Source organism: Cervus elaphus, chromosome 19 (assembly GCF_910594005.1).
Source record: "Cervus elaphus chromosome 19, mCerEla1.1, whole genome shotgun sequence".
NCBI lineage: Eukaryota > Metazoa > Chordata > Mammalia > Artiodactyla > Cervidae > Cervus > Cervus elaphus.
In genome coordinates, this window is record NC_057833.1 from 81489581 (window position 1) to 81506400 (window position 16820).

At 37.5% G+C, this 16820-nt stretch overlaps 1 protein-coding gene and 1 pseudogene across 2 annotated transcripts in view; one reads left to right on the forward strand and one right to left on the reverse strand.

Annotated features, from left to right (window-relative positions):
- TMEM108 (transmembrane protein 108) overlaps positions 1-16820 on the forward strand; it is a 411871-nt gene that overhangs the window by 349472 nt on the left and 45579 nt on the right. The gene's annotated exons all lie outside the window — the stretch shown is intronic.
- Positions 15011-15894, reverse strand: LOC122676169 (annotated as a pseudogene).

Sequence of the window (16820 nt, forward strand, 5' to 3'; positions counted from 1 at the left end):
CCATGAGTGTCATGGTTATGAACTATTTCAGGCAGATAAATTGAGAGAAGAGAGTCTATCCCCTGTAGTGCTCCAAGTGCCAGAGCATTTGTCAGAAAACCAGACCACCTCCTCAGTTCCTGACACTAACCCATCAAGACCTCATCCAAGGTAAGGTTTGAATAACTGCATAAGCCATGATGGCAAAGCCCTAGGGAGTTCTCTCTGTATGCAACACCTCTCTTTGCAGGGTGAGGTCCTCTTCTCTTGGATCCTGTGGCTTATTTACATTGCCTCTAATTCTGTGATGAGAGTTCTAGACCTGTACCTCCCTGTATGGTAAGCGATTAAATTTAAATTTTAATTAATCAAAAACTCAACTCCCAAGTAGTACTAGCTACATTTCAAGCATTCAATAGCCATATTATGTTTAGTGGCTACCATATTGGACAACACAGATTGGCTACCATATTGGACAATACCAATAAAGGACATTTTCATTATGGTGGAGAGTTCTTGTGGCTAGCACTGCACTATACCATGGATCAGCGAACTGTGGCTCGTGGGCCAAGTTCAATCCTCCTCCTATGATAGCAGATGAAGTTTTATTGAACGACAGTCATGCCCTTCTTTTATATATCATCTGTTGCTACTTTCAGACTATATGGGCTGGGTTGACTGGTTTGCAGCAGAGACCATTTTGTCCACAAACTTCAAAAATTTACTGTCTAGACCTCTATAGAAAATGTTTGCCAATCCTACTATATACCCTTTGCCCAGAAAAATGTACATGGCTGCAGACAAAATTTTATACCTAATCTTAGGACCCCCCTTACTTGGTTTACTCCATGTAAACCAAGCTCAGCTTACAAATTTCTTTACTAGTTCCATTTTTCTAGACTTTTCAGGCCTCAGTTTCATACAACGGATATCTACAAATGCTAGATTTATATGATTTCAAAAGATTTCAAAAATCTTAAATAACTGATGTCACCAGAGAGTTTAGGGTTATGCTAAACTATATGTACACTTTCATAAAATGTCACTGACAAGCTTACCATCATTTAAGAATCAGGCCTCTGCCTCTGCTGAATATAAACCCCCTTCTTACTGTTCTTTATTGGAGTATAGTTGCTTTACAATGTTGTTTTAATTTCCCCTGTGCAACAAAGCGTATCAGCTATAAGCATACATTTATCCCGCACCCCTCTCGGTCATCACGGAGCACTGAGCTGAGCTCCCTGTGCCATACAGCAGTTTCCCGCTAACTTCCTGGTTTATACATGATAGTGTGTGTATGTCAGTCCTAATCTCTCCATTCCCTCCCACCTTTCCCTTCCCTGCCCCCCACCCTGTGTCCAAATGTCCATTCAGTATGTCTGTGTTTCTGTTGCTGCTCTGGAAATAGGTTCATCTGTATCATTTTTCTAGACTCCACATATATGCGTTAATATATGTTTTTCTCTTTCTGACTTACTTCACTCTGTTTGACAGACTCTTGGTTCATCAGCAGCTCTACAAGTGATCCAATACATGTAAAAGAATGAAATTAGGACACTACCTAATACCATACACAAAAATAAACTCAAAATGGATTAAAGACCTAATGTAAGACTGGACACTGTAAAACCCTTAGAGGAAAACATAGGAAAGGCACTCTTTGACATAAACCACAACAAGATCTTTTTTGAGTAATGAAAATAAAAATAAAAATAAAAATAAACAAATGGGACCTAATTAAACTTAAAAGCTTTTGCACAGCAAAGGAAACCATAAGCAAGATGAAAAGACAACTCACAGAATGGGAAAAAATATTTGCAAACGAAGCAATAGACAGAGGATTTGTCTCCAAAATATACAAACAGCTCATGGAGCTCAATATCAAAAACAAACAAATAACCCAATCAAAAAAATGGAGGAAGGACCTAAATAGACACTTCTCCAAAGAAGATATATGAATGGCCAAGAGGCACATGAAACGATTCTCTACATCACTAATTATTAGAGAGATACAAATCAAAACTACTACTTTTAACTCTTTTTCTGAGATTATTTTTCATATAAGGTTAAAAGCACATTGTATTTCCTTCCTGACCACTTGCCCAGTCCACATCTCTTCAAGAGAGAGGAGCTTCATCTAAATTATTTCATCTGATTGATAATTGTCATTTATAACTTTATGGCTACTTATGTCTCAGGTATTCCTTTGGAAAAGCTGTGTGGATTCATTACATATTCTAATATATTGTCTATGGATTATAAGATAAAGTCAAGCACGTATCTGCTGATACTTTTTCAGTTGACCTGTCTTTATACTTAGAAATGTCTCTTAATAGTAGGCATCCCTGTTGGCTCAGATGGTAAAGAATCTACCTGCAGTGCAGGAAACCTGTGTTCAATCCTTGAGCTGGGAAGATCCCCTGGAGAAGGAAATGGCAACCCACTCCAGTATTCTTGCCTGGAGAATTCCATGCACAGAGGAGCCTGGCTGGCTATAGTCCATGGGGTCGCAAAGAGTCAGACATGACTGAGAAACTACCACTCACTCACTCCGAGAGTCTAGATTCAGTGAACTCTGTTGTTAGGTTCACTAGCTAAGCTCTATTAAAAAGTGAGTAGAAATTTGTCCAAAAATCCTATGTATTTCATATCTCTTCTGATTCTTGAGATTTTTATCACTAAAACAACTTCATTTAACCTTCTCCTTCCTCTAGCTATTCTGTTCATTCTCAAATATGTATGCATCATGCTGCCATAGTTACATTTAGAGGCTGTCACCTTAAGGTTCAACAACATATCTTTACCGGATTTTTTGAGTTGCATATTAGTTGGAAGAGCATGTGCTGGTGCACTTTTAAGCATGTAAATACATACCACACACACACTTATCTAGACTTTCTCTAAGTTTAGCTTAAGTACCTGATTTAATTAGCCAAGAGGACAAAATATCATCTGAAGTCACAGGATGTGAGATCACACCACGTGATATAGGGGCAGAAGGTTATATAGTTGTTGCAACATATTCCAAAATGCCTCTTTTTAACCCAAGAGTTCACAGCAGTAACACACAACTGCTGGTGACACTGTACACACTGGTCTTTCTGGGTCCAAAAAACTCCCATCTTTCTACATCACAAGCAAGGTCTATCACCATCTAGATAGAACATAATCAATCAGTGTTTTTGTTTTGATTTAGGGCCTTTTAATAAATGGTAGACCCCTCCTGTCTTTTTTTAAACAAACTCAGCATCAGCAAAACATGTGCATCTTCATTCATTCAATCTGTCACTCATTTTTTCTTTAATTTATCAAGTACTTACTATTTACAGGAACTGTTCTAGATGTTGGAAACATGCCAATGTACAAACCAAAACACATATGTTACATTGGTGGTACTTACAGTCCAGTGGAGCATACTAAAATAAATTTATTTTATTTTTAGTATTGCATTTATGGAGAAAAATCAACAATTGGTTCAAAACTCAAATAGCCTTTTAAACTACTTCATGAAATTTAATCAGCATAAATTTCTAATGGAGTTGTAGTATGCCTGTATATTTACAGGCATACCTCATTTTATTGTGCTTTGCATATTTTTCTTTTTTTCTTCTTTTTTTTTATATTTTGTTTTTTTACAAATTTAAGGTGTGTGGCAACTCTGAGTTGAGCAAATATGTTGGTGCCGGGAAATAAATTATTTAAAAAAGACACCGAAAGTGGGCCAAGAGGGAACATATCTCAACATAATAAAGGCCATATATGACCTTTGGGTTGGAATGAGGAGGGAGGTGGGAGGGGGGGTTCGGGATGGGGAACACATGTACACCCATGGATGATTCATGTCAGTGTATGGCAAAAACCACTACAATATTGTAAAGTAATTAGCCTCCAAGTAATAAGAATAAATGGAAACAACAACAACAACAACAAAAGAACAAATTGGACTCATTAAACTTAAAAGCTTTTACACAGTGAAGGAAAGAAACCATCAGCAAAACAGAAGGATAACCTACAGAATGAGATAAAATATTTGCAGATAATGTGACTGATAAGAGATTAACTTCCAAAATAAACAAACAGCCTATACAGCCCAATATTAAAAAAAAAAAAAATGAGCAACCCAATCAAACAGCAGGTTTATGAAAATATACTAAACATCATAATTATTAGAGAAATGCAAATCAAAACTACAATAAAGCATCACCTAACATTGATCAGAATGAAAGTGAAAGTGTTAGTCACTCAGTATCTGACTTTTTGCCACCTCAGGAACTGTAGCCCACCAGGCTCTTCTGTCCATGGAATTTTCCAGACATGAATACTGGAGTGGGTAGCTATTCCCTTCTTCAGGGGATATTCCTGACCCAGGAACTGAACCCAGGTCTCCCACATTGCAGGCAGATTCTTTACCATCTGAGCCACCAGGGCAATCAGAATGGTCATCATCAAAAAAATCTACAAATAAATGCTGGGGAGTGTGTGGAGAAAAGGGAACCCTCCTACACTATTTAAGTGTGTGTGTGCTAAGTCACTTCAGTCGTGTCCAGCTCTGTGTGACCCTATGGACTGTAGCCTGCCAGGCTGCTCTGTCCATGGAATTTTCCAGGCAAGAATACTGCAGTGGTTTGCCATGCTCTCCTCCAGGGGATGTTCCCCACCCAGTGATCGAACCTGCATCTCCTGCATTTCCTGCATTGGCAAGCAGATTCTTTACCACTAGCACCATCTGGGAAGCCCATACTATTTACACTGGGATGTAAATTGGTGCTGCCACTGTGGAGAACAGTATGGAGGTTCTTCAAAAAAAACTAAAAATAGAGTTGCCGTGTGATCCAACATTCTCACTTCTGGGCATATATCTGGAAAAACTCTAATCGGAAAAGATACATGCACTCCAGTGTCATAGCAGCACTTATTTACAATAGCCAGGACATGGAAGCAACCTAAATATCCATCAACATGTGAATGGATAAAGAAGATGTGGTACACATGTACAATGGAATACTACTCAGTCATAAGAAAGAATTAAATAATGCCATTTGCAGCAATGTTGATGGAACTAAAGATTATCATACTAAGTGAAGTAAGACAAACAGAGAAAGACAAATGTCATATAACATCATTTGTATGTAGAATCTTAAAAAAAAATAATACAAGTAAACTTATGTACAACACAGAAATGGATTCACAGACATAGAAAACAAACTTATTTTATGAGTGTTATTCAGTGGAGGATAAATTAGACATTTGGGCTTAATAGGTACACACCACCGTATATATAACAGATAACAATAACCTATTTATGGCACAATATTGAGTATTACAGGATACACAATTTCTTGTATAACCTATACTGGAAAAGAATCTGAAAAACAATAGGTAGATTGATAGATATAGATACTAAATCACTTTGCTGTACCCCTGAATGTGTACGCCTGAAACTAACACAACATTTTAAATCATCTATGCTTTAATAAAAAGTTGTTTGTTTGAGGGGGAAAAGACATGTAATATGAACTGAGGTAGAATAAGTGTATGGAAAAAATTAAGTAAGGTCAGAGGATGAAGGGTGTGATGTGAGACAGTCAGGAAGAGCCTCTATTGAGTGGAGAGGCCCTGAGGGATAAGCCTGCCTGGTGTGTTGGAAGAGCAACATGGAAATCAGTGTGGCTGAACCAGAGTGGTGGTGGGGCAGGGAAGAAATGAGGTCAGAGAAAAGATCAATGGCATTGTTAATACTTGACCTTTTGCTCTAAGTGAACTGGAAATCCTAGAGAGTTTTGAGCACAGAAATAATGTGTAATAACTATTACATGTTTAACATCATTTTCTCTGAACAGTGTTTCAGCCCCTCCATTTTTAAGCCTTCTGGGAAATTCCATTATGTTTAAGTCCAGTCCAGACTGATTTAATGCTCTTTTTTTCTGGGCCACCCTGGCAGAGTTAGATCTGAGGACTTCAATCCCAAATCCATTTCCCTTGGGCCACCGGCCTCATCTCCTCATAGCCCATGTTTTACTCTAGCTGTTGCTACAGAAATTAGGCACATAGAGAAGTAACCAGACAGCGCCTGCACTCCACATTTTTCTCATTCTAACCCCACCTTCCCTGCCACAGCCACGTGAGAAGGTTGTGAGGAGCACACAGCCCTCCTGTTACATGCACACTCCTGCCATGTGAACAGGATAACATCCCAAGAGGCAAGCACCTTTTGACTAATGAGGGATAGAGCCAGATTTTTCCCTCTCCTGGTCCCTGGAGGGGCAATAAGATCCTACCTTGCTCCTCCAAGGATCCTTAGTGAGACTGCATCCCAAATGTCCACAGTGGTGACCAGCTCAGTAACGTGTGTTCTTTCTCTCTTCCACTTTTTCACTCTTTCCTGTCGCCTACACACGTTCCCTGAAACCACTCTCCAAAGTTTAAGCCATGTCTCAGCTTGCTTTGGGGAGAAAAAACAGGGTTAAAGTATCTCTCTCCTTTCACCTTACTCTGCTCATGCTTCTTTCAAAAAGAAAAAATCAAATAATCTTAGAGTCAGAAAAACCTTTAGAGAACGTTCATTTCCACAACTTTTGGTTACAGGTAAGGAAACAGAAGTCTAAAGAGATTAATATGCCTCTGCTATAACTGTCTTTGTGAAAAAAAATAAGAGCAAGTGGAAAATCAAAAACATGTAAGGGACAGCAGAGCTTGTCAGACAGTTCCAAAGTTTTTTAAGTTTATTAACAGAGAGAAACAAGAGCTAACCTTTGGCATGGCATAAAAGGAATCAGTGCCTAGAAATTGAAATAGAGAAGTAATTGTACAATTCTGTGATAAATAATAAGTGTTTGAGAATATTCAAAGTTTGTGGTCAGTTGCATCTTTCCGGAGAGTTTAGTTTCTTAGTAAGTCAATCTGTATGTTTTCACTGAGCATTTTCTTGAGATTCATAGCGGTATTGTAGGAGAGTCAAAGGGCATTCCAAAATAGCTCCTGGCAGGCTAGAGATCAGGAAATTCAACTTCTGATTATATTTTGGCCATTGAGTCTATGAACCTGAGCAAGTCATTTTCTCTCTTTGGGCTGTTTGTTGGTTCCTTCTTTGTTAAAATGACTATTTGTCTTATCACGAAATCATGAAATGGTTGACTTTTGAAGTATCTTGGAACTCATCCTCATTCTGCAGGTCCAAAGAATGAAGTGATTCTCTGAAAATCATGAAGTTAGAATCAGATATGGCATTGTAATCCTGGTCTTCCTGGTCCTCAATCTATGAATGAGTTTTGAGATTCTTCCCAACCATGAAGTCTTATAATTCCATGATTGAAATGTAAGATGGTATTTCTTCCCTGAAGGATCCCATAATCAATTTGAAAGGACACTTAGCACACAGAAATAGTTATTATAAGACAGCAGATGAGATCTCACAAGCAGAACAACAACTTCCACTTCTTTGGCCATTCAGAGAAGCAAGCTGTTAGCAAAATCACTGAGATTTGAACTGATCTTTGAAAAAAATGGTTGAAAGTAAAAAATTATTATGGATGTAGGAAAGTAGCCAGAGAAAAGTTGTGCACCTGAGGTCAGCCAGGACAGTGGCTGGGTCTGTCCAGCAGGAGTGGATGGAGTATGGTCCTGCTAGAGAAGGAGTTCTTGGTGTTTGTCTTTTGTTCCTTGAGGCTGAAGCTGATATGAAATTTTTATAGTGAGAAGATCTGACTTATCTCAGTCTATAGCAGAAGGAAGTAAACTGTGGAAACTGTGACCAAGATCTCTTGTAATAATTAAACAAATAGCTAAATCTGCTAATTTCTGCTTTGTCCTTAAGCAGTTATATTTTTAAGTGACATTTTAAGCATAATTGATACAAAGTGTCCTTGGCACAAGGACTAGTTAGAAAACTCAGTAGAATAATGAAGAAAAATTGACATTTTTTTGCTGATAGTTCTTTGGAAGATCATTTAAATGAGTACAATTGTTTAGAAACAGAAATGGATGAGGCCCATTCAGCTTGATAATCTCCTGTTTTGAGTGGAATTGGTGGAGAGGTGAGGGAGAGATTCAATTTTGTGTTTGGCATGGATAATTAGAGATAATTATTGAAAGACAGTAAAAGTTTGTATACTTTAAAAGTGAAGAAACAAGTGAGGAGCCATCAAACAAGAATGGAAATCATAAAGTGAGAAAAATAAGACCTAAATTTATATGAATAAATGTAACCAAAGTCTCTTATTAGGTGACAGATGTTCATCTAAAATAAAATGTAGCTGATGTGCTCCATTAACCTAAAACATGACACAAAAGATTGGTAAATACAAGGATAGAGGAAAATCAGCAAAACTCAAGTAGAAATATATTTTATTCAAAGCTCAGTTCAGACAAATTCATAACCTTGAAAGTTTTCATTATTTAATGAGGAAGAATGAAGATAAATTATCTGTGAATTCAGCTAAAAAAAATTTTTTTTAACAACAAAATATATTTAAAGCTTAAAGAGGAAAATAAAAAAGTAAGTAAAATTGTAAATTATAAAAACAGTCACACATATATTCAAAAGTTAATTTTTTGAGAAAATAAAATGTATGCCTTTGATCGGCTTCCCAGGTAGTGCTAGTGGTAAGAACCTGCCTGCCAATGCAGGAGACGTAAGTGACACAGGTTCAATCCCTGGATCAGGAAGATCCCCTGGAGGAGGGCACAGCAACCCACTCCAGTATTCTTGCCTGGGGAATCCCATGGACAGAGAGGCTGGCAGGCTACAGTCCATAGGGTTGCAAGGAGTCAGACACAACTGAAGCAACTTAGCACACACACACATGCCTTTGACAAGTGTATTCAAAGAGGGAAAATAAACAACATTTGGTATGAGAAAAATATGTAATAGATGAGGAAATTTTAAAACAAGGCTACACTTTGTAATGTGTTTAGTGTGAAACTTTTAACAAAATTACAAGTTTCTAGAAAAATACAGTAATCAAAATTATATAGCAAACCAGGTAGAACTATAAGCATAGGAAGTATTTTTAAACTGTCAAATTTTTAAGTTTTTAAGGTGTGAAAGAATTATCTCCAAAAGAGGCTTTTTACTGTTTTACAAATAGTAAAAAAATAAAATAAGGTTTAATGAATATCTTACATGCTGTATAAAGTTGCCCAGATCACAGAAAACAGTTAAAGACTCTCCTTTTATATTACACAACCTATGAAACCCAGTTACCAAAACCTAACCTGTTACCTTAAAACCACTATCTCAAACTTACAGACCAGTATTAATCATAAATGCAGATATAACAATCTGAAACAAAGTTCTGTCAAGATCAAATGAAGGTTATTCAAAGAATGCACAGATGGATTGCTCTTAGTATCTATTAATATAGACCATGAAGTCTTAAGGAGAATAGTTGAATGACAAGCTCAATAGATTACATGGAAAATATTTGATAGTATTTAAAATCCACTCCTTTAAAAAAAAAAAACTCATAATTAAATTCAGAAGGATATTTCCTTAACCTAATAGCTGTTATTATATATAGTCATTTCCATTAAAACCAGGATTAAACAAGGATCCCCACTAACATCATGTTAGATTTAGTTAACCTTATTCTGGACATTCAAATCAATACAATAAAATAAAAGGAAGAATAATAAATGTATAAAAAAGTAATACAAAACTATTATTCATAGAAATATTATTGTTTTCCTGAAAAATTCTAAACTGTTAGAACAAATAAGAGATCTTGGCAAAGGGTATGGTTATAAAGTCAACATACAAAAAATTAATAACTAATTGTTTTATTTATACGAGGTTCAAAAACAGACAAAACTAATCTCTAGTGGTAGAAATCAAAACAAATTGTTGCTCTGAGAGGGGAATATTGGCTGAAAAGGAGTATCAAGTTTCTGAGGGTATAGAGATGTTCTATATCTTGGTTAGGGTAGTGATTAACAGATGTATACTGCACATTTAAAGCATGAATGTTGGCTGATTGGATTTTAGAAAAGGACCTTTCAATATGCTCCCTACAAGAGACTTACTTCAGGGCTAAAGACACACACAGATTGAAAATGAGAGGATGGGAAACAATACCCCATGCAAATAGAAATGACAAGAAAATGAGGGTAGCAATACTCATGTCAGACAAAGTAGACTGTAAAACAAAGGCTATAACAAACACAAAGAAGGACACTATATACTGATAAAGGGATCAACACAAGAAGAGGATATTACACTCACTAACATATATACACCCAAAACAGAAGCACCTAAATATATAAAGCAAATACTAACATACACAAAGGGAGAAATTAGCAATGATATAATATTAGTATAGACTTTAATAAAATCAGTAAGGCACTAATGGCCTTAAATTACATAATAGACCAGGACTCTAAGACAGAATAGACCAGATCATAGTATATTCCATCCAAAAACAGCAGAATACACATTCTTTTCAAGTACACGTGGAATGTCCTCCAGAAGAGATTACAAGCTAGGCCACAAAACAAGTCTCAACAAATTCCAGAGTATAGAGGTTATATCAAGCATTTTTTCCAACTACAGTGGTATGAAACTAGAAATCAACTACAGGAAGAAAAATGGGAAAATGACAAACGTGATAACTAAACCATATACTACTTGAAAAACCAGTGAGTTGATGAAGAAATCAAAGGGGGAATTAGAAAACAATTTAAGGCAAGTGAAAATGGAAACACAGCACTTCAAAATCAATGGGATGCAGCAAAAGAGTTCTAAGAGAGAAGTTTATAGCAATACAGGCCTTCCTTAGAAAACAAGAAAAGTCTCAAATAAACAACCTAGTCTACCACCTAAAGGAATTAGGAAAATGAACAAAGCTGAAAATTGGCCAAAGAAAGAAAATAAAGATCTGAGAGGAAATAAATAAAATATAAATAAAATTATATAGAAAAGACAAAGGAAACCAAGAACTGAGTTTTGTTTTGTTTTTTAAAAAGTATGAAACTGGTAAACTTTTAGCCAGGCTCACCAAGGAGAAAAGAGAGAGGGCTAAAATAAGCAAAATAAGAAATGAAAGAGGAGAAATAATAACTTATGCCACAGCAATACAAAAAAAAAAAATCATAGAAAAATACTATGAACAGTTGTATGCCAACAAATTGGACAACCTAGAAGAAATGAACAGATTTTTAGAAACATACAGCCTGCCAAGATGTAATCAAGAAGAAATAGATAATTTGAGCAGACCAATCACAAGTAGTGAAATTGAATTTGTCTTTTTTAAAAAGATTCCAGAAAACAAAAGTCCAGGATCAGATGATTTCATAGGGGAATCCTACCAAGCATGTAAAGAAGAACTAATACTTATCTTGCTCAAACTATTTAAAATTGAAGAAGATAGGATACTTCCAAATTCATTCTATGAAGCCACCATTTCCCTGATACCAAAACCAGACAAACACTACAAGGACAATACAATTGTAGGCCAATATCTATGATGAATATAAATGCAAAAATTCTCAACAAAATATTAGCAAACTAAATCCAGCAATATATAAAAAGGATCATATACCATGATCCAAGTAGGATTTATTCCAAGGGCACAAGGATGTCTCAACATTTGCAAAGCAATCAATTACTACATTAATAAAAGGAAGGATTAAAAATTACATGATCATCTCAATAGTCACAGAAAAAGCATTTCACAAAATTCAACATCCATTCATGATTAAAAAAAAAAAAACCCTCATCAAAGTGGGTGTAGAGGGAACACATCTTAACATAATAAAGGCCATTTATGACAAACCTACAGCCAACATCATACTCAATGGTGAAAAGCTGACAGCTTTTACTCAAAATCCAAGAGCAAGATAAGGATCTCTACTCTTGCTACCTATATTTAACATAATATTGGAAGTCCTAGTCACAGCAGTTATACAAGAAACAGAAATAAAAGTCATCCACATTGGAAGGGAATAAGTAAAACTATCACTGTTTGCAGATGACATGGCACTCGATATAGAAAACCCTAAAGTCTCCACACAAAAATTATTAGAATAAGTGAATTCATCAAGATAGCAGGATACAAGATTAGAAAAATCCATTACATTTCTCTACACTAATAATGAACTATCAGTAGGGGATTTTTTTTAAAAATCCTGTTTAAAATCATATCAACAGGAATAAAATACCTAGGAATAAACTTAACCAAGGAGGTGAAAGACCTATACTCTGAAAACTATAAAACATTGTTGAAGAAAACTGAAGATGATACAAAGAAATGGAAAGATACCCCATACTCTTGGATTGGAAAAAATAATATTGTTAAAATGACCATACTACCCAAGGCAACCTAGAGATTCAATGCAATCCCTACCAAAATACCCATGACATTTTTCACAGAACTAGAAAATAATCCTAAAATTCATGTGGAACAACAGGAGACCCCAAACTGACAAAGAAGTCTTAAATAAAAAGAAAAAACCTGAAGATATCACCCACCCAGACCTCAGACTATACTACAAGGCTACAGTAATCAAAATAGCATAGTACTGGCACAAATACATAGACCAATGGAATGAAATAGAGAGCCCAGAAATAACCGCACATACATATGTTCAATTAATCTACAACAGTGGAGGCAAGAATATACAATGAAGAAAAGACAGTCTTTTCAACAAGTAGTACTGGGAAAACTGAACAGTTAAATGTAAAGCAGTGAGATTAGAACTTACTTCATACCATATACAAAAATAAACTCAAAATTGATTAAAGACCTTGGTGTGAGACCTGAAACCATTAAACTCCTTCCTATGAGAGAGCATAGGCAGAATACTCGTTGACATAAATCATAGCAATATTTTTTTACTGTCTTAAGGCAAAAGAAATAAAAGCAAAAATAAACAAATGGAAGCTAATTAAACTTAAGAGTGTTTGCACAGCAAAGGAAACTGTCAGCAAAACAAAAAGACAACCTACAGAATGGGAATAAATGGTATGGCCAACAAGGAATTAATATCCAAAATATGGAAACAGTCATTACTACTCAATATCAAAAGAACAAACAACCCAATCAAAAAATGGACAGAATAGACATTTTTCAAATAAGACATACAGTTGGTTACAAACCCATGAAAAGATGCTCAGCATTGCTAATTGTTGAGAAAAGTAAATCAAAACAACAAGATAGCACCTCACACCTATGAGAATGGCTATTATCAAAAAGTCTACAAATTACAAACAAGGAGAGGATGTGAAGAAAAGAGAATCTTTGTAGGCTGTTGGTGGAGAAATTGGTACAGCCACAGTGGAAAACTGTATAGAAGCTTTCTTCAAAACACTATAAATAAAACTGCCATGTGGTTCAACAATTCCACTCCTGGGTATATATCCAAAGAAAACAAAAACATTAATTTGAAAAGATACATGCACCTCAGTGTTCATAGCAGCGTTATTTACAATAGTCAAGATATGGAAGCAGCCCAAATGTCCATCAACAGATGAATGAATAAGAAAGATATGAAAGACAGAGATATATACACATACATACATAAACACACATGTTATGGAACATTACTCGATCATTAAAAAATGGAGTTCTGCCATTTTCAATAAAGTGGGTTGGCCTAGAGAATATTATGCTTAGTGAAATAAGTCAGACAAAGAAAGACAAATACTGTATGATATCACTTATATGTGGAATCTTAAAAAAAAAAATACAAATTAATGTGTATGCAAAACAAACAGATTCACATAGGAAACAAACCAGTGGTTACATTGTAAATCAACTATACTTCAGTTTAAAAAATAAAAAATGAAATGTGTGTTATTGTATACAAATAGAATCATATAGCTTCTGGTGCCTTCCTTTGGCCAGGGACATTCCAGGGAAGGGATTCTGCTGTGAGCAACCAACACTCCTTTCTGGGGGAAGACAGCCTCAGTCTTGAAGAGGAGAGCTGAGTGGCACACAGCATTCTCTACATGGTTAAATGTAAAAAACAAAATTATAAAACAAATGGAAGAAAATATCAAATAGTCCAAAAATGAGATTGCAAAGGACTTTGTTGTTGTGATATTTCCCAAATCAGGTAGAAAGAAATGTAGAGCAGCTATAATGACAGTAGGTTTTATCAAGGTGGGGAGTGTAGGTGGAAAGGGACAGCAGTAAGAAAAGCCACCAGCATCACTGTGGTCCAGGACGGACCTCTCTTGCCTAAAAGGCTGAACATCTGGAGGACAACATTTCCTTCCAGTGCTCCTTTTCTCAAAGCCCTGACAAATGGCTTGCACATCAGCCTTAGTTTACAGCACTACTTCACATTTGTGTATGGTGGGGAGGGGCTGATTTTGAGTCACCCAAAGGGTCTTGCTTATTTCAAACTCAACATGCTTGTAAGAAAGCATGGTCTCCCGATCCCCCCTCCCACCTCCCTCTCTACCCGATCCCTCTGGGTCTTCCCAGTGCACCAGGCCCGAGCACTTGTCTCATGCACCCAACCTGGGCTGGTGATCTGTTTCACCATAGATAATATACATGTTTCGATCGGGATGGGGAATACATGTAAATCCATAGCTGATTCATGTCAATGTATGACAAAACCCATTACAATATTGTAAAGTAATTAGCCTCCAACTAATAAAAATAAATGAAAAAAAATAAAAAATATAAATAAATAAATAAAAGAAAGCATGGTCTCCAGGGGATATTCTCCCACTGGCTCCTACCTCCCCCAGCAACTTGCCCCTCCCTTGATGACCTCATCCCACATTTGTGTGCCTGTTAAAGAAAGTCAAGGCCATAGAAGCTACTGAGCATCCAGCATGTGGGCTTTTTCTGGACATCCCGTGTTCTCACTTGCTGCTTTATTCTGAACCCTTTGGAAGGCTGATCAATGGTTAGAGACTATGACACTTTAGGAAGGAAAAAGAAACTTTCTGAGTTAATATTATGATAATAGCAGCCATAGTGACTGTACCAGACACTGTGAGAAGCCCTCTCATATATTATCTCACCAAACCTTTTTTTTTTTTTCACCAGTTTCATTCACTTTTTTTCCTCATATAAAATTATGTGGTAGCTACCGATGGAGCCTGGGTCCTTGCATGGAAACTGGTGTGGGTCCTTACAAGATGGTCAGTGAATTCCTGATACAGAGACTTGGGGAACACTGTGTCTTTCCAGAGATCAGGAGTGAGATAACTGTAGGTCTTGGAAATGGCATCAAAAGTGGCCTTGTCAGAGTTGCCCAGGGTGGCGGCACAGCCCCTGGCAGAGGTGTAGCAGTCATCGGTGCCAGCCATCATCAGGAGCTTCTTGGGCACAGGGGCCAAGACGATGCCAGTGCCCCTGAGGGCAGGGATGAGGTGCACCGGCACTGAGCCACAGCGGCCAGTCACCTTGCAAGAGACGGTGTGGGGCTTGCTGATCTTGTTTCTCCAGTAGCCTCGTCACACGGGACAATGGAGAGCTTGGCCAGGATGATGGCCCCTGTGACCGGGATAGCAGTGGCTACCTTCTTAGAGCACCTGACACCCAAAATGACATGTCTGTTGTAATCCCCAGTGGCAACAAATGCCTTGAACCTGGTCCACTGGCCAGCACGGATCTGCTTTTGCATGGGCATAGTCTTCAAAACCTCGTCCTTGAGGGATGTCCCCAGGAAAAAGACAATGATCTCAGATTCCTTGATGGGCAGAGAGAAGAGGTAGATCTCCTCCAGGGACTTGATCTTCATGTCCTTGACCAGAGGGCCCCGCTTGGTATTGGGGAGCCACTCCTTGTCCTTGGCCTTACCTCCAAGAGCGCCATGGTGTTTACCCCAGCCCTGACCCTGGCCACAACCCTGGCCCTGGACACCACTGCCAAAGTCTCCACGGAAGCCACCACAGCCTCCTATTCCAGGGCCCCCGGGGCCTCCAGGCCCTCCCACAGCACCAGCGTCAGCCTGCATTTGGTATTTTTATGAAGAAGCCTCACCAAACTTCTTAAGTCTCTATTTTACATATGGAGGAAATGGGGCTTAGAGTGATCAATTGCCCACGATTACACAACTAAAAGCATGTTCCTAAGACACCTGGATGTGAAGGAGGATCTACCTGATTTCAAAGATCTCATTGTTTCTGTCCCCTCAGCTCCTCTCAGGTTCCATTGAGCAAGATGGGCTATGGAGACCAGGGGCGGGAGACTTAGTGTGCAGCTTTTATTACATCAGTGATTCTCAGTCTTGGCTTCACATTAGATTCACCCAGGGAGTGTCTTAAAATCCCATTGGTTCCAGTGAGAAGCTAAGGTTGAGAACCACTTATTAGATGCACCCCCCAAAATATCCTATAATACAGAGTTGGTGTCATCTTAAAAGCTAGTGTTATCTCCTCCTTATGCTTTAACGAGATTTCATCATGGATGATCCAGTGACTATTTTGAGCATTTTATTTACAACTTGATATTCATATTGACCTAACAGAAATGGTAACTAAACATAAACAGAGCATAGCAGCTTTAGTAAGCTTAGGAATTTTAGGTGCTGCCGTGCATCCTCATGTGGTGGGAAGTCATCACTCTGAACAGAGACAGAAAACCTAAGTTCAAGTTTCAGTCCACCTGTGTGACTTGATCTTGAAATTCCTCCTTAATCTGAAGGAAGCCAGCTAAATTTTTGAGCAGCAAATGACATGCTGGGATGGGGATGGGGAGAACCTCTTTCTAAAATACCAGGGGCTGGAGACAAAAGATGTTGTTCAAGGGATATGAGGGTACTGATAATTCTTCCTTTACCACCCACCTCTGTGAAATTAAAGTTATGGGAAGCAATCTGATGCTGATTTTGACTCAAGACTTAGAAGAGCCTGTTTTTGTAACAATTCCTTAAACAGAACT